Source organism: Pleurodeles waltl, chromosome 4_1 (genome assembly GCF_031143425.1).
Source record: "Pleurodeles waltl isolate 20211129_DDA chromosome 4_1, aPleWal1.hap1.20221129, whole genome shotgun sequence".
Lineage (NCBI taxonomy): Eukaryota > Metazoa > Chordata > Amphibia > Caudata > Salamandridae > Pleurodeles > Pleurodeles waltl.
In genome coordinates this window covers 76,074,299-76,101,262 of record NC_090442.1, presented here as the reverse complement: position 1 = coordinate 76,101,262, position 26,964 = coordinate 76,074,299, and the positions used below count along the sequence as shown (strand labels likewise).

General features: G+C 40.5%; 12 non-coding genes across 12 annotated transcripts; all 12 read left to right on the top strand.

Moving 5' to 3' along the window:
- Positions 1-457: 457 nt before the first annotated feature.
- Positions 458-529, top strand: TRNAC-GCA (transfer RNA cysteine (anticodon GCA)). The gene has a single exon. It is a non-coding gene; the product is annotated as a tRNA-Cys (tRNA).
- Positions 530-2,621: 2,092 nt separating this feature from the next.
- On the top strand, positions 2,622-2,693 carry TRNAC-GCA (transfer RNA cysteine (anticodon GCA)). Its single transcript has one exon. It is a non-coding gene; the product is annotated as a tRNA-Cys (tRNA).
- Positions 2,694-4,785: 2,092 nt separating this feature from the next.
- On the top strand, positions 4,786-4,857 carry TRNAC-GCA (transfer RNA cysteine (anticodon GCA)). The gene has a single exon. It is a non-coding gene; the product is annotated as a tRNA-Cys (tRNA).
- A 2,092-nt stretch (positions 4,858-6,949) lies between these two features.
- On the top strand, positions 6,950-7,021 carry TRNAC-GCA (transfer RNA cysteine (anticodon GCA)). Its single transcript has one exon. It is a non-coding gene; the product is annotated as a tRNA-Cys (tRNA).
- Positions 7,022-9,112: 2,091 nt separating this feature from the next.
- Positions 9,113-9,184, top strand: TRNAC-GCA (transfer RNA cysteine (anticodon GCA)). Its single transcript has one exon. It is a non-coding gene; the product is annotated as a tRNA-Cys (tRNA).
- A 2,092-nt stretch (positions 9,185-11,276) lies between these two features.
- On the top strand, positions 11,277-11,348 carry TRNAC-GCA (transfer RNA cysteine (anticodon GCA)). Its single transcript has one exon. It is a non-coding gene; the product is annotated as a tRNA-Cys (tRNA).
- Positions 11,349-13,440: 2,092 nt separating this feature from the next.
- On the top strand, positions 13,441-13,512 carry TRNAC-GCA (transfer RNA cysteine (anticodon GCA)). Its single transcript has one exon. It is a non-coding gene; the product is annotated as a tRNA-Cys (tRNA).
- A 2,091-nt stretch (positions 13,513-15,603) lies between these two features.
- TRNAC-GCA (transfer RNA cysteine (anticodon GCA)) lies at positions 15,604-15,675 on the top strand. The gene has a single exon. It is a non-coding gene; the product is annotated as a tRNA-Cys (tRNA).
- A 2,092-nt stretch (positions 15,676-17,767) lies between these two features.
- TRNAC-GCA (transfer RNA cysteine (anticodon GCA)) lies at positions 17,768-17,839 on the top strand. The gene has a single exon. It is a non-coding gene; the product is annotated as a tRNA-Cys (tRNA).
- Positions 17,840-19,931: 2,092 nt separating this feature from the next.
- On the top strand, positions 19,932-20,003 carry TRNAC-GCA (transfer RNA cysteine (anticodon GCA)). Its single transcript has one exon. It is a non-coding gene; the product is annotated as a tRNA-Cys (tRNA).
- A 2,092-nt stretch (positions 20,004-22,095) lies between these two features.
- On the top strand, positions 22,096-22,167 carry TRNAC-GCA (transfer RNA cysteine (anticodon GCA)). The gene has a single exon. It is a non-coding gene; the product is annotated as a tRNA-Cys (tRNA).
- Positions 22,168-25,822: 3,655 nt separating this feature from the next.
- On the top strand, positions 25,823-25,894 carry TRNAC-GCA (transfer RNA cysteine (anticodon GCA)). The gene has a single exon. It is a non-coding gene; the product is annotated as a tRNA-Cys (tRNA).
- Positions 25,895-26,964: the final 1,070 nt, after the last annotated feature.

The following is a 26,964-nucleotide window of genomic DNA, read 5'->3' as shown; positions in this document are numbered from 1 at the left end:
GTCTTGCTTCCCACTTCTCCTTTTAAGGAACAAAAAACAAATTCTCTGTTACTTATTTCAATTTCTGGAGATTTCTTGAAAGTATGTCACAGAAAAACCACTAATTAAAAAGAGTTTTAGGTTTTATCTGCGTCCGTAAGAGGGTTGTGTGAAAGGACCAGCAGCCGGTCTCCATAGCAGTCCCTGTGACTAGTGAAGCAAGAGTAAGCTTGAGAGTGAATTGGCACCCTTGGCCTAGGACCTGCTGTCATGCTATGTATTTTGGTGTGAATAGTGAAGCATCAGGTGTGTTGAGTGTGTCCATCAGCTTGTAGCCAGGGGCATGAGTCAGGCTGTGTCCCAGACCCTGTGACTAATAAATCAGCAGGTGGTATAGAGAGCCTATAAAAGAGGAAGCCGTTCTGATGAGATCCACAGCAGCAGTTTCTAGTCCATCCACTTCCAGATAGTACAACAAGGGGGTATAGCTCAGTGGTAGAGCATTTGACTGCAGATCAAGAGGTCTCTGTTTCAAATCCGGGTGCCCCCTTAATACTTTAAAGAAGCTGTCAATTTCTTTCTGTATCGCTTTTTTCAATTCTTGGGGATTTTTTGAAAGTATGTCACACTAAAACGACTAATTAAGCAAAATAGCTCAAAGTTTTATGTGCATCCTTATGACTCTTTTTGAAAATTAACAGTTTTCACACTCACACCCAGTAACTGCACCATGGATCAATCTGGGTGCCCCCTTCACACATGAAAGAAGCTTTCAATTTGTTTCTATATCAGTTTCTACAATTCTTGGGGATTTATTGAAAGTATTTCACACTAAAACTACTATTTAAACAAAATAGCTCAAAGTTTTATGTGCATCCTTAAGACTGTTGTGCGAAAATTAACAGTTTTCACACTCACGCCCAGTAACTGCACCATGGATCAATTCGATTAAAACAAGAGTTCGTACATTGGCACACAGGGACAAATTGAAATTTGTGTACACAGCATGATACTGTGTACTTTAATACATCTTTCTACATTCTGTAGTGTGCAGCACACAGATAATGTTTTACGGCATGGATTTATTAACAAGCATTGCTTCTAATAATTGAGCATATAGCAGAAATTGCAGGTGCAAAGAAAAAATACATAGGTAAACAAATCACAAGTTTCTAAATTCCACTGTATTTACCACAGCACAGCTGATTTGTTGTGCTTTAAGAAACACTGTGTGCCTGTACAGCAGCAAAGATGTGAGTGTGTGGACACTGTATGCCCGTAATGCTTTCACAAATGTCCTTATACTGTAACAGAAGTCTCTGCAGTTTTAGAACTGAGTTTGGACAGTAGCATGTGTGCTTACTGATAGTAATATGTGTAAGAAACAAATGCCTGCATGCTGTTACTTGTGTCTTTCTCCAGTAGCACACCTATTTACTGTAATTAGTATGTAAGGTAACGTCGGCTAGACAAAACTGGACCCAAATGCTGGTACACTGTGACTGGCCTGTGTACTGTTTCCAGTGTGTTTCACTAGTATCACGCCAGCTTACCGTTACTAGAATGTACAGTAAGACTGGTCCAATGTGTATACCATATCAAATTGTTTTACCATAAAACAAAGATATAGCATTGTTAAAGACATTACCACGTGAGGGACACAGAAATTGCATTTTAAAAGACATCTATGTGAACTTGCATCGATTAGAAGAGATAGTGACTGTGTGAGAGTTGTATGGTACTGCTAACCAAAGCACTGTTAAAAAGAAGTCTTTCCTCACTAGAGTTGTGTTCTGTCAATGTCTGAGGCAGTGGATTTTTAAATGAGCTAGGAGGCTTAGACTGGCTGAGTCACTGACAGCTTTGCACACTTACTGCAGAGAGTGAGCAGACGAGAGACTAAGACTGAAATTTAGGGCACAGAGTGATTGCAGACGAGAGTAAGACTCACTCTCACTTCCAGCATGGTGAGTAGACAAGAGAGTAAGCTAGTCCCACAGCTGGAATCCCAGAGTAGGTATAACTCAGTGCTAGTCAGAGTCCATGGTATTATATGTGACGTCTGCACTCTACAGCCTGCTGCTCGCAGTAATAAGGTGTGTGTGAAGGCATATTTCAGGAAAAGAGGATGTGTATAGCTCAGCAGTAAAGTATGTGACTGCAGATCAAGAGGTCCCCAGTTCAAGTCTTGCTTCCCACTTCTCCTTTTAAGGAACAAAAAAAAAATTATCTGTTACTTATTTCAATTTCTGGAGATTTCTTGAAAGTATGTCACAGAAAAACCACTAATTAAAAAGAGTTTTAGGTTTTATCTGCGTCCGTAAGAGGGTTGTGTGAAAGGACCAGCAGCCGGTCTCCATAGCAGTCCCTGTGACTAGTGAAGCAAGAGTAAGCTTGAGAGTGAATTGGCACCCTTGGCCTAGGACCTGCTGTCATGCTATGTATTTTGGTGTGAATAGTGAAGCAGCAGGTGTGTTGAGTGTGTCCATCAGCTTGTAGCCAGGGGCATGAGTCAGGCTGTGTCCCAGACCCTGTGACTAATAAATCAGCATGTGGTATAGAGAGCCTATAAAAGAGGAAGCCGTTCTGATGAGATCCACAGCAGCAGTTTCTAGTCCATCCACTTCCAGATAGTACAACAAGGGGGTATAGCTCAGTGGTAGAGCATTTGACTGCAGATCAAGAGGTCTCTGGTTCAAATCCGGGTGCCCCCTTAATACTTTAAAGAAGCTGTCAGTTTCTTTCTGTATCGCTTTTTTCAATTCTTGGGGATTTTTTGAAAGTATGTCACACTAAAACGACTAATTAAGCAAAATAGCTCAAAGTTTTATGTGCATCCTTATGACTCTTTTTGAAAATTAACAGTTTTCACACTCACACCCAGTAACTGCACCATGGATCAATCTGGGTGCCCCCTTCACACATGAAAGAAGCTTTCAATTTCTTTCTATATCACTTTCTACAATTCTTGGGGATTTATTGAAAGTATTTCACACTAAAACGACTATTTAAACAAAATAGCTCAAAGTTTTATGTGCATCCTTAAGACTGTTGTGCGAAAATTAACAGTTTTCACACTCACGCCCAGTAACTGCACCATGGATCAATTCGATTAAAACAAGAGTTCGTACATTGGCACACAGGGACAAATTGAAATTTGTGTACACAGCATGATACTGTGTACTTTAATACATCTTTCTACATTCTGTAGTGTGCAGCACACAGATAATGTTTTACGGCATGGATTTATTAACAAGCATTGCTTCTAATAATTGAGCATATAGCAGAAATTGCAGGTGCAAAGAAAAAATACATAGGTAAACAAATCACAAGTTTCTAAACTCCACTGTATTTACCACAGCACAGCTGATTTGTTGTGCTTTAAGAAACACTGTCTGCCTGTACAGCAGCAAAGATGTGAGTGTGTGGACACTGTATGCCCGTAATGCTTTCACAAATGTCCTTATACTGTAACAGAAGTCTCTGCAGTTTTAGAACTGAGTTTGGACAGTAGCATGTGTGCTTACTGATAGTAATATGTGTAAGAAACAAATGCCTGCATGCTGTTACTTGTGTCTTTCTCCAGTAGCACACCTATTTACTGTAATTAGTATGTAAGGTAACGTCGGCTAGACAAAACTGGACCCAAATGCTGGTGCACTATGACTGGCCTGTGTACTGTTTCCAGTGTGTTTCACTAGTATCACGCCAGCTTACCGTTACTAGAATGTACAGTAAGACTGGTCCAATATGTATACCATATCAAATTGTTTTACCATAAAACAAAGATATAGCATTGTTAAAGACATTACCACGTGAGGGACACATAAATTGCATTTTAAAAGACATCTATGTGAACTTGCATCGATTAGAAGAGATAGTGACTGTGTGAGAGTTTTATGGTACTGCTAACCAAAGCACTGTTAAAAAGAAGTCTTTCCTCACTAGAGTTGTGTTCTGTCAATGTCTGAGGCAGTGTATTTTTAAATGAGCTAGGAGGCTTAGACTGGCTGAGTCACTGACAGCTTTGCACACTTACTGCAGAGAGTGAGCAGACGAGAGACTAAGACTGAAATTTAGGGCACAGAGTGATTGCAGAAGAGAGTAAGACTCACTCTCACTTCCAGCATGGTGAGTAGACAAGAGAGTAAGCTAGTCCCACAGCTGGAATCCCAGAGTAGGTATAACTCAGTGCTAGTCAGAGTCCATGGTATTATATGTGACGTCTGCACTCTACAGCCTGCTGCTCGCAGTAATAAGGTGTGTGTGAAGGCATATTTCAGGAAAAGAGGATGTGTATAGCTCAGCAGTAAAGTATGTGACTGCAGATCAAGAGGTCCCCAGTTCAAGTCTTGCTTCCCACTTCTCCTTTTAAGGAACAAAAAACAAATTCTCTGTTACTTATTTCAATTTCTGGAGATTTCTTGAAAGTATGTCACAGAAAAACCACTAATTAAAAAGAGTTTTAGGTTTTATCTGCGTCCGTAAGAGGGTTGTGTGAAAGGACCAGCAGCCGGTCTCCATAGCAGTCCCTGTGACTAGTGAAGCAAGAGTAAGCTTGAGAGTGAATTGGCACCCTTGGCCTAGGACCTGCTGTCATGCTATGTATTTTGGTGTGAATAGTGAAGCATCAGGTGTGTTGAGTGTGTCCATCAGCTTGTAGCCAGGGGCATGAGTCAGGCTGTGTCCCAGACCCTGTGACTAATAAATCAGCAGGTGGTATAGAGAGCCTATAAAAGAGGAAGCCGTTCTGATGAGATCCACAGCAGCAGTTTCTAGTCCATCCACTTCCAGATAGTACAACAAGGGGGTATAGCTCAGTGGTAGAGCATTTGACTGCAGATCAAGAGGTCTCTGTTTCAAATCCGGGTGCCCCCTTAATACTTTAAAGAAGCTGTCAATTTCTTTCTGTATCGCTTTTTTCAATTCTTGGGGATTTTTTGAAAGTATGTCACACTAAAACGACTAATTAAGCAAAATAGCTCAAAGTTTTATGTGCATCCTTATGACTCTTTTTGAAAATTAACAGTTTTCACACTCACACCCAGTAACTGCACCATGGATCAATCTGGGTGCCCCCTTCACACATGAAAGAAGCTTTCAATTTGTTTCTATATCAGTTTCTACAATTCTTGGGGATTTATTGAAAGTATTTCACACTAAAACTACTATTTAAACAAAATAGCTCAAAGTTTTATGTGCATCCTTAAGACTGTTGTGCGAAAATTAACAGTTTTCACACTCACGCCCAGTAACTGCACCATGGATCAATTCGATTAAAACAAGAGTTCGTACATTGGCACACAGGGACAAATTGAAATTTGTGTACACAGCATGATACTGTGTACTTTAATACATCTTTCTACATTCTGTAGTGTGCAGCACACAGATAATGTTTTACGGCATGGATTTATTAACAAGCATTGCTTCTAATAATTGAGCATATAGCAGAAATTGCAGGTGCAATGAAAAAATACATAGGTAAACAAATCACAAGTTTCTAAATTCCACTGTATTTACCACAGCACAGCTGATTTGTTGTGCTTTAAGAAACACTGTGTGCCTGTACAGCAGCAAAGATGTGAGTGTGTGGACACTGTATGCCCGTAATGCTTTCACAAATGTCCTTATACTGTAACAGAAGTCTCTGCAGTTTTAGAACTGAGTTTGGACAGTAGCATGTGTGCTTACTGATAGTAATATGTTTAAGAAATAAATGCCTGCATGCTGTTACTTGTGTCTTTCTCCAGTAGCACACCTATTTACTGTAATTAGTATGTAAGGTAACGTCGGCTAGACAAAACTGGACCCAAATGCTGGTACACTGTGACTGGCCTGTGTACTGTTTCCAGTGTGTTTCACTAGTATCACGCCAGCTTACCGTTACTAGAATGTACAGTAAGACTGGTCCAATATGTATACCATATCAAATTGTTTTACCATAAAACAAAGATATAGCATTGTTAAAGACATTACCACGTGAGGGACACAGAAATTGCATTTTAAAAGACATCTATGTGAACTTGCATCGATTAGAAGAGATAGTGACTGTGTGAGAGTTGTATGGTACTGCTAACCAAAGCACTGTTAAAAAGAAGTCTTTCCTCACTAGAGTTGTGTTCTGTCAATGTCTGAGGCAGTGGATTTTTAAATGAGCTAGGAGGCTTAGACTGGCTGAGTCACTGACAGCTTTGCACACTTACTGCAGAGAGTGAGCAGACGAGAGACTAAGACTGAAATTTAGGGCACAGAGTGATTGCAGAAGAGAGTAAGACTCACTCTCACTTCCAGCATGGTGAGTAGACAAGAGAGTAAGCTAGTCCCACAGCTGGAATCCCAGAGTAGGTATAACTCAGTGCTAGTCAGAGTCCATGGTATTATATGTGACGTCTGCACTCTACAGCCTGCTGCTCGCAGTAATAAGGTGTGTGTGAAGGCATATTTCAGGAAAAGAGGATGTATATAGCTCAACAGTAAAGTATGTGACTGCAGATCAAGAGGTCCCCAGTTCAAGTCTTGCTTCCCACTTCTCCTTTTAAGGAACAAAAAAAAAATTCTCTGTTACTTATTTCAATTTCTGGAGATTTCTTCAAAGTATGTCACAGAAAAACCACTAATTAAAAAGAGTTTTAGGTTTTATCTGCGTCCGTAAGAGGGTTGTGTGAAAGGACCAGCAGCCAGTCTCCATAGCAGTCCCTGTGACTAGTGAAGCAAGAGTAAGCTTGAGAGTGAATTGGCACCCTTGGCCTAGGACCTGCTGTCATGCTATGTATTTTGGTGTGAATAGTGAAGCATCAGGTGTGTTGAGTGTGTCCATCAGCTTGTAGCCAGGGGCATGAGTCAGGCTGTGTCCCAGACCCTGTGACTAATAAATCAGCAGGTGGTATAGAGAGCCTATAAAAGAGGAAGCCGTTCTGATGAGATCCACAGCAGCAGTTTCTAGTCCATCCACTTCCAAATAGTACAACAAGGGGGTATAGCTCAGTGGTAGAGCATTTGACTGCAGATCAAGAGGTCCCTGGTTCAAATCCGGGTGCCCCCTTAATACTTTAAAGAAGCTGTCAATTTCTTTCTGTATCGCTTTTTTCAATTCTTGGGGATTTTTTGAAAGTATGTCACACTAAAACGACTAATTAAGCAAAATAGCTCAAAGTTTTATGTGCATCCTTATGACTCTTGTTGAAAATTAACAGTTTTCACACTCACACCCAGTAACTGCACCATGGATCAATCTGGGTGCCCCCTTCACACATGAAAGAAGCTTTCAATTTCTTTCTATATCACTTTCTACAATTCTTGGGGATTTATTGAAAGTATTTCACACTAAAACGACTATTTAAACAAAATAGCTCAAAGTTTTATGTGCATCCTTAAGACTGTTGTGCGAAAATTAACAGTTTTCACACTCACGCCCAGTAACTGCACCATGGATCAATTCGAGTAAAACAAGAGTTCGTACATTGGCACACAGGGACAAATTGAAATTTGTGTACACAGCATGATACTGTGTACTTTAATACATCTTTCTACATTCTGTAGTGTGCAGCACACAGATAATGTTTTACGGCATGGATTTATTAACAAGAATTCTTCTAATAATTGAGCATATAGCAGAAATTGCAGGTGCAAAGAAAAAATACATAGGTAAACAAATCACAAGTTTCTAAATTCCACTGTATTTACCACAGCACAGCTGATTTGTTGTGCTTTAAGAAACACTGTGTGCCTGTACAGCAGCAAAGATGTGAGTGTGTGGACACTGTATGCCCGTAATGCTTTCACAAATGTCCTTATACTGTAACAGAAGTCTCTGCAGTTTTAGAACTGAGTTTGGACAGTAGCATGTGTGCTTACTGATAGTAATATGTGTAAGAAACAAATGCCTGCATGCTGTTACTTGTGTCTTTCTCCAGTAGCACACCTATTTACTGTAATTAGTATGTAAGGTAACGTCGGCTAGACAAAACTGGACCCAAATGCTGGTACACTGTGACTGGCCTGTGTACTGTTTCCAGTGTGTTTCACTAGTATCACGCCAGCTTACCGTTACTAGAATGTACAGTAAGACTGGTCCAATGTGTATACCATATCAAATTGTTTTACCATAAAACAAAGATATAGCATTGTTAAAGACATTACCACGTGAGGGACACAGAAATTGCATTTTAAAAGACATCTATGTGAACTTGCATCGATTAGAAGAGATAGTGACTGTGTGAGAGTTGTATGGTACTGCTAACCAAAGCACTGTTAAAAAGAAGTCTTTCCTCACTAGAGTTGTGTTCTGTCAATGTCTGAGGCAGTGGATTTTTAAATGAGCTAGGAGGCTTAGACTGGCTGAGTCACTGACAGCTTTGCACACTTACTGCAGAGAGTGAGCAGACGAGAGACTAAGACTGAAATTTAGGGCACAGAGTGATTGCAGACGAGAGTAAGACTCACTCTCACTTCCAGCATGGTGAGTAGACAAGAGAGTAAGCTAGTCCCACAGCTGGAATCCCAGAGTAGGTATAACTCAGTGCTAGTCAGAGTCCAAGGTATTATATGTGACGTCTGCACTCTACAGCCTGCTGCTCGCAGTAATAAGGTGTGTGTGAAGGCATATTTCAGGAAAAGAGGATGTGTATAGCTCAGCAGTAAAGTATGTGACTGCAGATCAAGAGGTCCCCAGTTCAAGTCTTGCTTCCCACTTCTCCTTTTAAGGAACAAAAAAAAAATTCTCTGTTACTTATTTCAATTTCTGGAGATTTCTTGAAAGTATGTCACAGAAAAACCACTAATTAAAAAGAGTTTTAGGTTTTATCTGCGTCCGTAAGAGGGTTGTGTGAAAGGACCAGCAGCCGGTCTCCATAGCAGTCCCTGTGACTAGTGAAGCAAGAGTAAGCTTGAGAGTGAATTGGCACCCTTGGCCTAGGACCTGCTGTCATGCTATGTATTTTGGTGTGAATAGTGAAGCAGCAGGTGTGTTGAGTGTGTCCATCAGCTTGTAGCCAGGGGCATGAGTCAGGCTGTGTCCCAGACCCTGTGACTAATAAATCAGCATGTGGTATAGAGAGCCTATAAAAGAGGAAGCCGTTCTGATGAGATCCACAGCAGCAGTTTCTAGTCCATCCACTTCCAGATAGTACAACAAGGGGGTATAGCTCAGTGGTAGAGCATTTGACTGCAGATCAAGAGGTCTCTGGTTCAAATCCGGGTGCCCCCTTAATACTTTAAAGAAGCTGTCAGTTTCTTTCTGTATCGCTTTTTTCAATTCTTGGGGATTTTTTGAAAGTATGTCACACTAAAACGACTAATTAAGCAAAATAGCTCAAAGTTTTATGTGCATCCTTATGACTCTTTTTGAAAATTAACAGTTTTCACACTCACACCCAGTAACTGCACCATGGATCAATCTGGGTGCCCCCTTCACACATGAAAGAAGCTTTCAATTTCTTTCTATATCACTTTCTACAATTCTTGGGGATTTATTGAAAGTATTTCACACTAAAACGACTATTTAAACAAAATAGCTCAAAGTTTTATGTGCATCCTTAAGACTGTTGTGCGAAAATTAACAGTTTTCACACTCACGCCCAGTAACTGCACCATGGATCAATTCGATTAAAACAAGAGTTCGTACATTGGCACACAGGGACAAATTGAAATTTGTGTACACAGCATGATACTGTGTACTTTAATACATCTTTCTACATTCTGTAGTGTGCAGCACACAGATAATGTTTTACGGCATGGATTTATTAACAAGCATTGCTTCTAATAATTGAGCATATAGCAGAAATTGCAGGTGCAAAGAAAAAATACATAGGTAAACAAATCACAAGTTTCTAAACTCCACTGTATTTACCACAGCACAGCTGATTTGTTGTGCTTTAAGAAACACTGTGTGACTGTACAGCAGCAAAGATGTGAGTGTGTGGACACTGTATGCCCGTAATGCTTTCACAAATGTCCTTATACTGTAACAGAAGTCTCTGCAGTTTTAGAACTGAGTTTGGACAGTAGCATGTGTGCTTACTGATAGTAATATGTGTAAGAAACAAATGCCTGCATGCTGTTACTTGTGTCTTTCTCCAGTAGCACACCTATTTACTGTAATTAGTATGTAAGGTAACGTCGGCTAGACAAAACTGGACCCAAATGCTGGTGCACTATGACTGGCCTGTGTACTGTTTCCAGTGTGTTTCACTAGTATCACGCCAGCTTACCGTTACTAGAATGTACAGTAAGACTGGTCCAATATGTATACCATATCAAATTGTTTTACCATAAAACAAAGATATAGCATTGTTAAAGACATTACCACGTGAGGGACACAGAAATTGCATTTTAAAAGACATCTATGTGAACTTGCATCGATTAGAAGAGATAGTGACTGTGTGAGAGTTGTATGGTACTGCTAACCAAAGCACTGTTAAAAAGAAGTCTTTCCTCACTAGAGTTGTGTTCTGTCAATGTCTGAGGCAGTGGATTTTTAAATGAGCTAGGAGGCTTAGACTGGCTGAGTCACTGACAGCTTTGCACACTTACTGCAGAGAGTGAGCAGACGAGAGACTAAGACTGAAATTTAGGGCACAGAGTGATTGCAGAAGAGAGTAAGACTCACTCTCACTTCCAGCATGGTGAGTAGACAAGAGAGTAAGCTAGTCCCACAGCTGGAATCCCAGAGTAGGTATAACTCAGTGCTAGTCAGAGTCCATGGTATTATATGTGACGTCTGCACTCTACAGCCTGCTGCTCGCAGTAATAAGGTGTGTGTGAAGGCATATTTCAGGAAAAGAGGATGTGTATAGCTCAGCAGTAAAGTATGTGACTGCAGATCAAGAGGTCCCCAGTTCAAGTCTTGCTTCCCACTTCTCCTTTTAAGGAACAAAAAAAAAATTCTCTGTTACTTATTTCAATTTCTGGAGATTTCTTGAAAGTATGTCACAGAAAAACCACTAATTAAAAAGAGTTTTAGGTTTTATCTGCGTCCGTAAGAGGGTTGTGTGAAAGGACCAGCAGCCGGTCTCCATAGCAGTCCCTGTGACTAGTGAAGCAAGAGTAAGCTTGAGAGTGAATTGGCACCCTTGGCCTAGGACCTGCTGTCATGCTATGTATTTTGGTGTGAATAGTGAAGCATCAGGTGTGTTGAGTGTGTCCATCAGCTTGTAGCCAGGGGCATGAGTCAGGCTGTGTCCCAGACCCTGTGACTAATAAATCAGCAGGTGGTATAGAGAGCCTATAAAAGAGGAAGCCGTTCTGATGAGATCCACAGCAGCAGTTTCTAGTCCATCCACTTCCAGATAGTACAACAAGGGGGTATAGCTCAGTGGTAGAGCATTTGACTGCAGATCAAGAGGTCTCTGTTTCAAATCCGGGTGCCCCCTTAATACTTTAAAGAAGCTGTCAATTTCTTTCTGTATCGCTTTTTTCAATTCTTGGGGATTTTTTGAAAGTATGTCACACTAAAACGACTAATTAAGCAAAATAGCTCAAAGTTTTATGTGCATCCTTATGACTCTTTTTGAAAATTAACAGTTTTCACACTCACACCCAGTAACTGCACCATGGATCAATCTGGGTGCCCCCTTCACACATGAAAGACGCTTTCAATTTGTTTCTATATCAGTTTCTACAATTCTTGGGGATTTATTGAAAGTATTTCACACTAAAACTACTATTTAAACAAAATAGCTCAAAGTTTTATGTGCATCCTTAAGACTGTTGTGCGAAAATTAACAGTTTTCACACTCACGCCCAGTAACTGCACCATGGATCAATTCGATTAAAACAAGAGTTCGTACATTGGCACACAGGGACAAATTGAAATTTGTGTACACAGCATGATACTGTGTACTTTAATACATCTTTCTACATTCTGTAGTGTGCAGCACACAGATAATGTTTTACGGCATGGATTTATTAACAAGCATTGCTTCTAATAATTGAGCATATAGCAGAAATTGCAGGTGCAATGAAAAAATACATAGGTAAACAAATCACAAGTTTCTAAATTCCACTGTATTTACCACAGCACAGCTGATTTGTTGTGCTTTAAGAAACACTGTGTGCCTGTACAGCAGCAAAGATGTGAGTGTGTGGACACTGTATGCCCGTAATGCTTTCACAAATGTCCTTATACTGTAACAGAAGTCTCTGCAGTTTTAGAACTGAGTTTGGACAGTAGCATGTGTGCTTACTGATAGTAATATGTTTAAGAAACAAATGCCTGCATGCTGTTACTTGTGTCTTTCTCCAGTAGCACACCTATTTACTGTAATTAGTATGTAAGGTAACGTCGGCTAGACAAAACTGGACCCAAATGCTGGTACACTGTGACTGGCCTGTGTACTGTTTCCAGTGTGTTTCACTAGTATCACGCCAGCTTACCGTTACTAGAATGTACAGTAAGACTGGTCCAATATGTATACCATGTCAAATTGTTTTACCATAAAACAAAGATATAGCATTGTTAAAGACATTACCACGTGAGGGACACAGAAATTGCATTTTAAAAGACATCTATGTGAACTTGCATCGATTAGAAGAGATAGTGACTGTGTGAGAGTTGTATGGTACTGCTAACCAAAGCACTGTTAAAAAGAAGTCTTTCCTCACTAGAGTTGTGTTCTGTCAATGTCTGAGGCAGTGGATTTTTAAATGAGCTAGGAGGCTTAGACTGGCTGAGTCACTGACAGCTTTGCACACTTACTGCAGAGAGTGAGCAGACGAGAGACTAAGACTGAAATTTAGGGCACAGAGTGATTGCAGAAGAGAGTAAGACTCACTCTCACTTCCAGCATGGTGAGTAGACAAGAGAGTAAGCTAGTCCCACAGCTGGAATCCCAGAGTAGGTATAACTCAGTGCTAGTCAGAGTCCATGGTATTATATGTGACGTCTGCACTCTACAGCCTGCTGCTCGCAGTAATAAGGTGTGTGTGAAGGCATATTTCAGGAAAAGAGGATGTATATAGCTCAACAGTAAAGTATGTGACTGCAGATCAAGAGGTCCCCAGTTCAAGTCTTGCTTCCCACTTCTCCTTTTAAGGAACAAAAAAAAAATTCTCTGTTACTTATTTCAATTTCTGGAGATTTCTTCAAAGTATGTCACAGAAAAACCACTAATTAAAAAGAGTTTTAGGTTTTATCTGCGTCCGTAAGAGGGTTGTGTGAAAGGACCAGCAGCCAGTCTCCATAGCAGTCCCTGTGACTAGTGAAGCAAGAGTAAGCTTGAGAGTGAATTGGCACCCTTGGCCTAGGACCTGCTGTCATGCTATGTATTTTGGTGTGAATAGTGAAGCATCAGGTGTGTTGAGTGTGTCCATCAGCTTGTAGCCAGGGGCATGAGTCAGGCTGTGTCCCAGACCCTGTGACTAATAAATCAGCAGGTGGTATAGAGAGCCTATAAAAGAGGAAGCCGTTCTGATGAGATCCACAGCAGCAGTTTCTAGTCCATCCACTTCCAGATAGTACAACAAGGGGGTATAGCTCAGTGGTAGAGCATTTGACTGCAGATCAAGAGGTCCCTGGTTCAAATCCGGGTGCCCCCTTAATACTTTAAAGAAGCTGTCAATTTCTTTCTGTATCGCTTTTTTCAATTCTTGGGGATTTTTTGAAAGTATGTCACACTAAAACGACTAATTAAGCAAAATAGCTCAAAGTTTTATGTGCATCCTTATGACTCTTGTTGAAAATTAACAGTTTTCACACTCACACCCAGTAACTGCACCATGGATCAATCTGGGTGCCCCCTTCACACATGAAAGAAGCTTTCAATTTCTTTCTATATCACTTTCTACAATTCTTGGGGATTTATTGAAAGTATTTCACACTAAAACGACTATTTAAACAAAATAGCTCAAAGTTTTATGTGCATTCTTAAGACTGTTGTGCGAAAATTAACAGTTTTCACACTCACGCCCAGTAACTGCACCATGGATCAATTCGAGTAAAACAAGAGTTCGTACATTGGCACACAGGGACAAATTGAAATTTGTGTACACAGCATGATACTGTGTACTTTAATACATCTTTCTACATTCTGTAGTGTGCAGCACACAGATAATGTTTTACGGCATGGATTTATTAACAAGAATTCTTCTAATAATTGAGCATATAGCAGAAATTGCAGGTGCAAAGAAAAAATACATAGGTAAACAAATCACAAGTTTCTAAATTCCACTGTATTTACCACAGCACAGCTGATTTGTTGTGCTTTAAGAAACACTGTGTGCCTGTACAGCAGCAAAGATGTGAGTGTGTGGACACTGTATGCCCGTAATGCTTTCACAAATGTCCTTATACTGTAACAGAAGTCTCTGCAGTTTTAGAACTGAGTTTGGACAGTAGCATGTGTGCTTACTGATAGTAATATGTGTAAGAAACAAATGCCTGCATGCTGTTACTTGTGTCTTTCTCCAGTAGCACACCTATTTACTGTAATTAGTATGTAAGGTAACGTCGGCTAGACAAAACTGGACCCAAATGCTGGTACACTGTGACTGGCCTGTGTACTGTTTCCAGTGTGTTTCACTAGTATCACGCCAGCTTACCGTTACTAGAATGTACAGTAAGACTGGTCCAATGTGTATACCATATCAAATTGTTTTACCATAAAACAAAGATATAGCATTGTTAAAGACATTACCACGTGAGGGACACAGAAATTGCATTTTAAAAGACATCTATGTGAACTTGCATCGATTAGAAGAGATAGTGACTGTGTGAGAGTTGTATGGTACTGCTAACCAAAGCACTGTTAAAAAGAAGTCTTTCCTCACTAGAGTTGTGTTCTGTCAATGTCTGAGGCAGTGGATTTTTAAATGAGCTAGGAGGCTTAGACTGGCTGAGTCACTGACAGCTTTGCACACTTACTGCAGAGAGTGAGCAGACGAGAGACTAAGACTGAAATTTAGGGCACAGAGTGATTGCAGACGAGAGTAAGACTCACTCTCACTTCCAGCATGGTGAGTAGACAAGAGAGTAAGCTAGTCCCACAGCTGGAATCCCAGAGTAGGTATAACTCAGTGCTAGTCAGAGTCCATGGTATTATATGTGACGTCTGCACTCTACAGCCTGCTGCTCGCAGTAATAAGGTGTGTGTGAAGGCATATTTCAGGAAAAGAGGATGTGTATAGCTCAGCAGTAAAGTATGTGACTGCAGATCAAGAGGTCCCCAGTTCAAGTCTTGCTTCCCACTTCTCCTTTTAAGGAACAAAAAAAAAATTCTCTGTTACTTATTTCAATTTCTGGAGATTTCTTGAAAGTATGTCACAGAAAAACCACTAATTAAAAAGAGTTTTAGGTTTTATCTGCGTCCGTAAGAGGGTTGTGTGAAAGGACCAGCAGCCGGTCTCCATAGCAGTCCCTGTGACTAGTGAAGCAAGAGTAAGCTTGAGAGTGAATTGGCACCCTTGGCCTAGGACCTGCTGTCATGCTATGTATTTTGGTGTGAATAGTGAAGCAGCAGGTGTGTTGAGTGTGTCCATCAGCTTGTAGCCAGGGGCATGAGTCAGGCTGTGTCCCAGACCCTGTGACTAATAAATCAGCATGTGGTATAGAGAGCCTATAAAAGAGGAAGCCGTTCTGATGAGATCCACAGCAGCAGTTTCTAGTCCATCCACTTCCAGATAGTACAACAAGGGGGTATAGCTCAGTGGTAGAGCATTTGACTGCAGATCAAGAGGTCTCTGGTTCAAATCCGGGTGCCCCCTTAATACTTTAAAGAAGCTGTCAGTTTCTTTCTGTATCGCTTTTTTCAATTCTTGGGGATTTTTTGAAAGTATGTCACACTAAAACGACTAATTAAGCAAAATAGCTCAAAGTTTTATGTGCATCCTTATGACTCTTTTTGAAAATTAACAGTTTTCACACTCACACCCAGTAACTGCACCATGGATCAATCTGGGTGCCCCCTTCACACATGAAAGAAGCTTTCAATTTCTTTCTATATCACTTTCTACAATTCTTGGGGATTTATTGAAAGTATTTCACACTAAAACGACTATTTAAACAAAATAGCTCAAAGTTTTATGTGCATCCTTAAGACTGTTGTGCGAAAATTAACAGTTTTCACACTCACGCCCAGTAACTGCACCATGGATCAATTCGATTAAAACAAGAGTTCGTACATTGGCACACAGGGACAAATTGAAATTTGTGTACACAGCATGATACTGTGTACTTTAATACATCTTTCTACATTCTGTAGTGTGCAGCACACAGATAATGTTTTACGGCATGGATTTATTAACAAGCATTGCTTCTAATAATTGAGCATATAGCAGAAATTGCAGGTGCAAAGAAAAAATACATAGGTAAACAAATCACAAGTTTCTAAACTCCACTGTATTTACCACAGCACAGCTGATTTGTTGTGCTTTAAGAAACACTGTGTGCCTGTACAGCAGCAAAGATGTGAGTGTGTGGACACTGTATGCCCGTAATGCTTTCACAAATGTCCTTATACTGTAACAGAAGTCTCTGCAGTTTTAGAACTGAGTTTGGACAGTAGCATGTGTGCTTACTGATAGTAATATGTGTAAGAAACAAATGCCTGCATGCTGTTACTTGTGTCTTTCTCCAGTAGCACACCTATTTACTGTAATTAGTATGTAAGGTAACGTCGGCTAGACAAAACTGGACCCAAATGCTGGAGCACTATGACTGGCCTGTGTACTGTTTCCAGTGTGTTTCACTAGTATCACGCCAGCTTACCGTTACTAGAATGTACAGTAAGACTGGTCCAATATGTATACCATATCAAATTGTTTTACCATAAAACAAAGATATAGCATTGTTAAAGACATTACCACGTGAGGGACACAGAAATTGCATTTTAAAAGACATCTATGTGAACTTGCATCGATTAGAAGAGATAGTGACTGTGTGAGAGTTGTATGGTACTGCTAACCAAAGCACTGTTAAAAAGAAGTCTTTCCTCACTAGAGTTGTGTTCTGTCAATGTCTGAGGCAGTGTATTTTTAAATGAGCTAGGAGGCTTAGACTGGCTGAGTCACTGACAGCTTTGCACACTTACTGCAGAGAGTGAGCAGACGAGAGACTAAGACTGAAATTTAGGGCACAGAGTGATTGCAGAAGAGAGTAAGACTCACTCTCACTTCCAGAATGGTGAGTAGACAAGAGAGTAAGCTAGTCCCACAGCTGGAATCCCAGAGTAGGTATAACTCAGTGCTAGTCAGAGTCCATGGTATTATATGTGACGTCTGCACTCTACAGCCTGCTGCTCGCAGTAATAAGGTGTGTGTGAAGGCATATTTCAGGAAAAGAGGATGTGTATAGCTCAGCAGTAAAGTATGTGACTGCAGATCAAGAGGTCCCCAGTTCAAGTCTTGCTTCCCACTTCTCCTTTTAAGGAACAAAAAAAAAATTCTCTGTTACTTATTTCAATTTCTGGAGATTTCTTGAAAGTATGTCACAGAAAAACCACTAATTAAAAAGAGTTTTAGGTTTTATCTGCGTCCGTAAGAGGGTTGTGTGAAAGGACCAGCAGCCGGTCTCCATAGCAGTCCCTGTGACTAGTGAAGCAAGAGTAAGCTTGAGAGTGAATTGGCACCCTTGGCCTAGGACCTGCTGTCATGCTATGTATTTTGGTGTGAATAGTGAAGCATCAGGTGTGTTGAGTGTGTCCATCAGCTTGTAGCCAGGGGCATGAGTCAGGCTGTGTCCCAGACCCTGTGACTAATAAATCAGCAGGTGGTATAGAGAGCCTATAAAAGAGGAAGCCGTTCTGATGAGATCCACAGCAGCAGTTTCTAGTCCATCCACTTCCAGATAGTACAACAAGGGGGTATAGCTCAGTGGTAGAGCATTTGACTGCAGATCAAGAGGTCTCTGTTTCAAATCCGGGTGCCCCCTTAATACTTTAAAGAAGCTGTCAATTTCTTTCTGTATCGCTTTTTTCAATTCTTGGGGATTTTTTGAAAGTATGTCACACTAAAACGACTAATTAAGCAAAATAGCTCAAAGTTTTATGTGCATCCTTATGACTCTTTTTGAAAATTAACAGTTTTCACACTCACACCCAGTAACTGCACCATGGATCAATCTGGGTGCCCCCTTCACACATGAAAGAAGCTTTCAATTTCTTTCTATATCAGTTTCTACAATTCTTGGGGATTTATTGAAAGTATTTCACACTAAAACTACTATTTAAACAAAATAGCTCAAAGTTTTATGTGCATCCTTAAGACTGTTGTGCGAAAATTAACAGTTTTCACACTCACGCCCAGTAACTGCACCATGGATCAATTCGAGTAAAACAAGAGTTCGTACATTGGCACACAGGGACAAATTGAAATTTGTGTACACAGCATGATACTGTGTACTTTAATACATCTTTCTACATTCTGTAGTGTGCAGCACACAGATAATGTTTTACGGCATGGATTTATTAACAAGCATTGCTTCTAATAATTGAGCATATAGCAGAAATTGCAGGTGCAAAGAAAAAATACATAGGTAAACAAATCACAAGTTTCTAAATTCCACTGTATTTACCACAGCACAGCTGATTTGTTGTGCTTTAAGAAACACTGTGTGCCTGTACAGCAGCAAAGATGTGAGTGTGTGGACACTGTATGCCCGTAATGCTTTCACAAATGTCCTTATACTGTAACAGAAGTCTCTGCAGTTTTAGAACTGAGTTTGGACAGTAGCATGTGTGCTTACTGATAGTAATATGTGTAAGAAACAAATGCCTGCATGCTGTTACTTGTGTCTTTCTCCAGTAGCACACCTATTTACTGTAATTAGTATGTAAGGTAACGTCGGCTAGACAAAACTGGACCCAAATGCTGGTACACTGTGAATGGCCTGTGTACTGTTTCCAGTGTGTTTCACTAGTATCACGCCAGCTTACCGTTACTAGAATGTACAGTAAGACTGGTCCAATATGTATACCATATCAAATTGTTTTACCATAAAACAAAGATATAGCATTGTTAAAGACATTACCACGTGAGGGACACTGAAATTGCATTTTAAAAGACATCTATGTGAACTTGCATCGATTAGAAGAGATAGTGACTGTGTGAGAGTTGTATGGTACTGCTAACCAAAGCACTGTTAAAAAGAAGTCTTTCCTCACTAGAGTTGTGTTCTGTCAATGTCTGAGGCAGTGGATTTTTAAATGAGCTAGGAGGCTTAGACTGGCTGAGTCACTGACAGCTTTGCACACTTACTGCAGAGAGTGAGCAGACGAGAGACTAAGACTGAAATTTAGGGCACAGAGTGATTGCAGAAGAGAGTAAGACTCACTCTCACTTCCAGCATGGTGAGTAGACAAGAGAGTAAGCTAGTCCCACAGCTGGAATCCCAGAGTAGGTATAACTCAGTGCTAGTCAGAGTCCATGGTATTATATGTGACGTCTGCACTCTACAGCCTGCTGCTCGCAGTAATAAGGTGTGTGTGAAGGCATATTTCAGGAAAAGAGGATGTGTATAGCTCAGCAGTAAAGTATGTGACTGCAGATCAAGAGGTCCCCAGTTCAAGTCTTGCTTCCCACTTCTCCTTTTAAGGAACAAAAAAAAATTTCTCTGTTACTTATTTCAATTTCTGGAGATTTCTTGAAAGTATGTCACAGAAAAACCACTAATTAAAAAGAGTTTTAGGTTTTATCTGCGTCCGTAAGAGGGTTGTGTGAAAGGACCAGCAGCCAGTCTCCATAGCAGTCCCTGTGACTAGTGAAGCAAGAGTAAGCTTGAGAGTGAATTGGCACCCTTGGCCTAGGACCTGCTGTCATGCTATGTATTTTGGTGTGAATAGGTAAGCATCAGGTGTGTTGAGTGTGTCCATCAGCTTGTAGCCAGGGGCATGAGTCAGGCTGTGTCCCAGACCCTGTGACTAATAAATCAGCAGGTGGTATAGAGAGCCTATAAAAGAGGAAGCCGTTCTGATGAGATCCACAGCAGCAGTTTCTAGTCCATCCACTTCCAGATAGTACAACAAGGGGGTATAGCTCAGTGGTAGAGCATTTGACTGCAGATCAAGAGGTCCCTGGTTCAAATCCGGGTGCCCCCTTAATACTTTAAAGAAGCTGTCAATTTCTTTCTGTATCGCTTTTTTCAATTCTTGGGGATTTTTTGAAAGTATGTCACACTAAAACGACTAATTAAGCAAAATAGCTCAAAGTTTTATGTGCATCCTTTTGACTCTTGTTGAAAATTAACAGTTTTCACACTCACACCCAGTAACTGCACCATGGATCAATCTGGGTGCCCCCTTCACACATGAAAGAAGCTTTCAATTTCTTTCTATATCACTTTCTACAATTCTTGGGGATTTATTGAAAGTATTTCACACTAAAACGACTATTTAAACAAAATAGCTCAAAGTTTTATGTGCATCCTTAAGACTGTTGTGCGAAAATTAACAGTTTTCACACTCACGCCCAGTAACTGCACCATGGATCAATTCGAGTAAAACAAGAGTTCGTACATTGGCACACAGGGACAAATTGAAATTTGTGTACACAGCATGATACTGTGTACTTTAATACATCTTTCTACATTCTGTAGTGTGCAGCACACAGATAATGTTTTACGGCATGGATTTATTAACAAGCATTGCTTCTAATAATTGAGCATATAGCAGAAATTGCAGGTGCAAAGAAAAAATACATAGGTAAACAAATCACAAGTTTCTAAATTCCACTGTATTTACCACAGCACAGCTGATTTGTTGTGCTTTAAGAAACACTGTGTGCCTGTACAGCAGCAAAGATGTGAGTGTGTGGACACTGTATGCCCGTAATGCTTTCACAAATGTCCTTATACTGTAACAGAAGTCTCTGCAGTTTTAGAACTGAGTTTGGACAGTAGCATGTGTGCTTACTGATAGTAATATGTGTAAGAAACAAATGCCTGCATGCTGTTACTTGTGTCTTTCTCCAGTAGCACACCTATTTACTGTAATTAGTATGTAAGGTAACGTCGGCTAGACAAAACTGGACCCAAATGCTGGTACACTGTGACTGGCCTGTGTACTGTTTCCAGTGTGTTTCACTAGTATCACGCCAGCTTACCGTTACTAGAATGTACAGTAAGACTGGTCCAATATGTATACCATATCAAATTGTTTTACCATAAAACAAAGATATAGCATTGTGAAAGACATTACCACGTGAGGGACACAGAAATTGCATTTTAAAAGACATCTATGTGATCTTGCATCGATTAGAAGAGATAGTGACTGTGTGAGAGTTGTATGGTACTGCTAACCAAAGCACTGTTAAAAAGAAGTCTTTCCTCACTAGAGTTGTGTTCTGTCAATGTCTGAGGCAGTGGATTTTTAAATGAGCTAGGAGGCTTAGACTGGCTGAGTCACTGACAGCTTTGCACACTTACTGCAGAGAGTGAGCAGACGAGAGACTAAGACTGAAATTTAGGGCACAGAGTGATTGCAGAAGAGAGTAAGACTCACTCTCACTTCCAGCATGGTGAGTAGACAAGAGAGTAAGCTAGTCCCACAGCTGGAATCCCAGAGTAGGTATAACTCAGTGCTATTCAGAGTCCATGGTATTATATGTGACGTCTGCACTCTACAGCCTGCTGCTCGCAGTAATAAGGTGTGTGTGAAGGCATATTTCAGGAAAAGAGGATGTGTATAGCTCAGCAGTAAAGTATGTGACTGCAGATCAAGAGGTCCCCAGTTTAAGTCTTGCTTCCCACTTCTCCTTTTAAGGAACAAAAAAAAATTTCTCTGTTACTTATTTCAATTTCTGGAGATTTCTTGAAAGTATGTCACAGAAAAACCACTAATTAAAAAGAGTTTTAGGTTTTATCTGCGTCCGTAAGAGGGTTGTGTGAAAGGACCAGCAGCCAGTCTCCATAGCAGTCCCTGTGACTAGTGAAGCAAGAGTAAGCTTGAGAGTGAATTGGCACCCTTGGCCTAGGACCTGCTGTCATGCTATGTATTTTGGTGTGAATAGTGAAGCATCAGGTGTGTTGAGTGTGTCCATCAGCTTGTAGCCAGGGGCATGAGTCAGGCTGTGTCCCAGACCCTGTGACTAATAAATCAGCAGGTGGTATAGAGAGCCTATAAAAGAGGAAGCCGTTCTGATGAGATCCACAGCAGCAGTTTCTAGTCCATCCACTTCCAGATAGTACAACAAGGGGGTATATCTCAGTGGTAGAGCATTTGACTGCAGATCAAGAGGTCCCTGGTTCAAATCCGGGTGCCCCCTTAATACTTTAAAGAAGCTGTCAATTTCTTTCTGTATCGCTTTTTTCAATTCTTGGGAATTTTTTGAAAGTATGTCACACTAAAACGACTAATTAAGCAAAATAGCTCAAAGTTTTATGTGCATCCTTATGACTCTTGTTGAAAATTAACAGTTTTCACACTCACACCCAGTAACTGCACCATGGATCAATCTGGGTGCCCCCTTCACACATGAAAGAAGCTTTCAATTTCTTTCTATATCACTTTCTACAATTCTTGGGGATTTATTGAAAGTATTTCACACTAAAACGACTATTTAAACAAAATAGCTCAAAGTTTTATGTGCATCCTTAAGACTGTTGTGCGAAAATTAACAGTTTTCACACTCACGCCCAGTAACTGCACCATGGATCAATTCGAGTAAAACAAGAGTTCGTACATTGGCACACAGGGACAAATTGAAATTTGTGTACACAGCATGATACTGTTTACTTTAATACATCTTATAACATTCTGTAGTGTGCAGCACACAGATAATGTTTTACGGCATGGATTTATTAACAAGCATTGCTTCTAATAATTGAGCATATAGCAGAAATTGCAGGTGCAAAGAAAAAATACATAGGTAAACAAATCACAAGTTTCTAAATTCCACTGTATTTACCACAGCACAGCTGATTTGTTGTGCTTTAAGAAACACTGTGTGCCTGTACAGCAGCAAAGATGTGAGTGTGTGGACACTGTATGCCCGTAATGCTTTCACAAATGTCCTTATACTGTAACAGAAGTCTCTGCAGTTTTAGAACTGAGTTTGGACAGTAGCATGTGTGCTTACTGATAGTAATATGTGTAAGAAACAAATGCCTGCATGCTGTTACTTGTGTCTTTCTCCAGTAGCACACCTATTTACTGTAATTAGTATGTAAGGTAACGTCGGCTAGACAAAACTGGACCCAAATGCTGGTACACTGTGAATGGCCTGTGTACTGTTTCCAGTGTGTTTCACTAGTATCACGCCAGCTTACCGTTACTAGAATGTACAGTAAGACTGGTCCAATATGTATACCATATCAAATTGTTTTACCATAAAACAAAGATATAGCATTGTTAAAGACATTACCACGTGAGGGACACAGAAATTGCATTTTAAAAGACATCTATGTGAACTTGCATCGATTAGAAGAGATAGTGACTGTGTGAGAGTTGTATGGTACTGCTAACCAAAGCACTGTTAAAAAGAAGTCTTTCCTCACTAGAGTTGTGTTCTGTCAATGTCTGAGGCAGTGGATTTTTAAATGAGCTAGGAGGCTTAGACTGGCTGAGTCACTGACAGCTTTGCACACTTACTGCAGAGAGTGAGCAGACGAGAGACTAAGACTGAAATTTAGGGCACAGAGTGATTGCAGAAGAGAGTAAGACTCACTCTCACTTCCAGCATGGTGAGTAGACAAGAGAGTAAGCTAGTCCCACAGCTGGAATCCCAGAGTAGGTATAACTCAGTGCTAGTCAGAGTCCATGGTATTATACACGGAGTGCAGAATTATTAGGCAAGTTGTATTTTTGAGGATTAATTTTATTATTGAACAACAACCATGTTCTCAATGAACCCAAAAAACTCATTAATATCAAAGCTGAATATTTTTGGAAGTAGTTTTTAGTTTGTTTTTAGTTTTAGCTATGTTAGGGGGATATCTGTGTGTGCAGGTGACTATTACTGTGCATAATTATTAGGCAACTTAACAAAAAAAAATATATACCCATTTCAATTATTTATTATTACCAGTGAAACCAATATAACATCTCAACATTCACAAATATACATTTCTGACATTCAAAAACAAAACAAAAACAAATCAGTGACCAATATAGCCACCTTTCTTTGCAAGGACACATAAAAGCCTGCCATCCATGGATTCTGTCAGTGTTTTGATCTGTTCACCATCAACATTGCGTGCAGCAGCAACCACAGCCTCCCAGACACTGTTCAGAGAGGTGTACTGTTTTCCCTCCTTGTAAATCTCACATTTGATGATGGACCACAGGTTCTCAATGGGGTTCAGATCAGGTGAACAAGGAGGCCATGTCATTAGATTTCCTTCTTTTATACCCTTTCTTGCCAGCCATGCTGTGGAGTACTTGGACGCGTGTGATGGAGCATTGTCCTGCATGAAAATCATGTTTTTCTTGAAGGATGCAGACTTCTTCCTGTACCACTGCTTGAAGAAGGTGTCTTCCAGGAACTGGCAGTAGGACTGGGAGTTGAGCTTGACTCCATCCTCAACTCGAAAAGGCCCCACAAGCTCATCTTTGATGATACCAGCCCAAACCAGTACTCCACCTCCACCTTGCTGGCGTCTGAGTCGGACTGGAGCTCTCTGCCCTTTACCAATCCAGCCACGGGCCCATCCATCTGGCCCATCAAGACTCACTCTCATTTCATCAGTCCATAAAACCTTAGAAAAATCAGTCTTGAGATATTTCTTGGCCCAGTCTTGACGTTTCAGCTTGTGTGTCTTGTTCAGTGGTGGTCGTCTTTCAGCCTTTCTTACCTTGGCCATGTCTCTGAGTATTGCACACCTTGTGCTTTTGGGCACTCCAGTGATGTTGCAGCTCTGAAATATGGCCAAACTGGTGGCAAGTGGCATCGTGGCAGCTGCACGCTTGACTTTTCTCAGTTCATGGGCAGTTATTTTGCGCCTTGGTTTTTCCACACGCTTCTTGCCACCCTGTTGACTATTTTGAAAGAAACGCTTGATTGTTCGATGATCACGCTTCAGAAGCTTTGCAATTTTAAGAGTGCTGCATCCCTCTGCAAGATATCTCACTATTTTTGACTTTTCTGAGCCTGTCAAGTCCTTCTTTTGACCCATTTTGCCAAAGGAAAGGAAGTTGCCTAATAATTATGCACACCTGATATAGGGTGTTGATGTCATTAGACCACACCCCTTCTCATTACAGAGATGCACATCACCTAATATGCTTAATTGATAGTAGGCTTTCGGGCATATACAGCTTGGAGTAAGACAACATGCATAAAGAGGATGATGTGGTCAAAATACTCATTTGCTAATAATTCTGCACTCCCTGTATGTGACGTCTGCACTCTACAGCTTGCTGCTCGCAGTAATAAGGTGTGTGTGAAGGCATATTTCAGGAAAAGAGGATGTGTATAGCTCAGCAGTAAAGTATGTGACTGCAGATCAAGAGGTCCCCAGTTCAAGTCTTGCTTCCCACTTCTCCTTTTAAGGAACAAAAAAAAAATTCTCTGTTACTTATTTCAATTTCTGGAGATTTCTTGAAAGTATGTCACAGAAAAACCACTAATTAAAAAGAGTTTTAGGTTTTATCTGCGTCCGTAAGAGGGTTGTGTGAAAGGACCAGCAGCCAGTCTCCATAGCAGTCCCTGTGACTAGTGAAGCAAGAGTAAGCTTGAGAGTGAATTGGCACCCTTGGCCTAGGACCTGCTGTCATGCTATGTATTTTGGTGTGAATAGTGAAGCATCAGGTGTGTTGAGTGTGTCCATCAGCTTGTAGCCAGGGGCATGAGTCAGGCTGTGTCCCAGACCCTGTGACTAATAAATCAGCAGGTGGTATAGAGAGCCTGTAAAAGAGGAAGCCGTTCTGATGAGATCCACAGCAGCAGTTTCTAGTCCATCCACTTCCAGATAGTACAACAAGGGGGTATAGCTCAGTGGTAGAGCATTTGACTGCAGATCAAGAGGTCCCTGGTTCAAATCCGGGTGCCCCCTTAATACTTTAAAGAAGCTGTCAATTTCTTTCTGTATCGCTTTTTTCAATTCTTGGGGATTTTTTGAAAGTATGTCACACTAAAACGACTAATTAAGCAAAATAGCTCAAAGTTTTATGTGCATCCTTATGACTCTTGTTGAAAATTAACAGTTTTCACACTCACACTCAGTAACTGCACCATGGATCAATCTGGGTGCCCCCTTCACACATGAAAGAAGCTTTCAATTTCTTTCTATATCACTTTCTACAATTCTTGGGGATTTATTGAAAGTATTTCACACTAAAACGACTATTTAAACAAAATAGCTCAAAGTTTTATGTGCATCCTTAAGACTGTTGTGCGAAAATTAACAGTTTTCACACTCACGCCCAGTAACTGCACCATGGATCAATTCGAGTAAAACAAGAGTTCGTACATTGGCACACAGGGACAAATTGAAATTTGTGTACACAGCATGATACTGTGTACTTTAATACATCTTTCTACATTCTGTAGTGTGCAGCACACAGATAATGTTTTACAGCATGGATTTATTAACAAGCATTGCTTCTAATAATTGAGCATATAGCAGAAATTGCAGGTGCAAAGAAAAAATACATAGGTAAACAAATCACAAGTTTCTAAATTCCACTGTATTTACCACAGCACAGCTGATTTGTTGTGCTTTAAGAAACACTGTGTGCCTGTACAGCAGCAAAGATGTGAGTGTGTGGACACTGTATGCCCGTAATGCTTTCACAAATGTCCTTATACTGTAACAGAAGTCTCTGCAGTTTTAGAACTGAGTTTGGACAGTAGCATGTGTGCTTACTGATAGTAATATGTGTAAGAAACAAATGCCTGCATGCTGTTACTTGTGTCTTTCTCCAGTAGCACACCTATTTACTGTAATTAGTATGTAAGGTAACGTCGGCTAGACAAAACTGGACCCAAATGCTGGTACACTGTGACTGGCCTGTGTACTGTTTCCAGTGTGTTTCACTAGTATCACGCCAGCTTACCGTTACTAGAATGTACAGTAAGACTGGTCCAATATGTATACCATATCAAATTGTTTTACCATAAAAC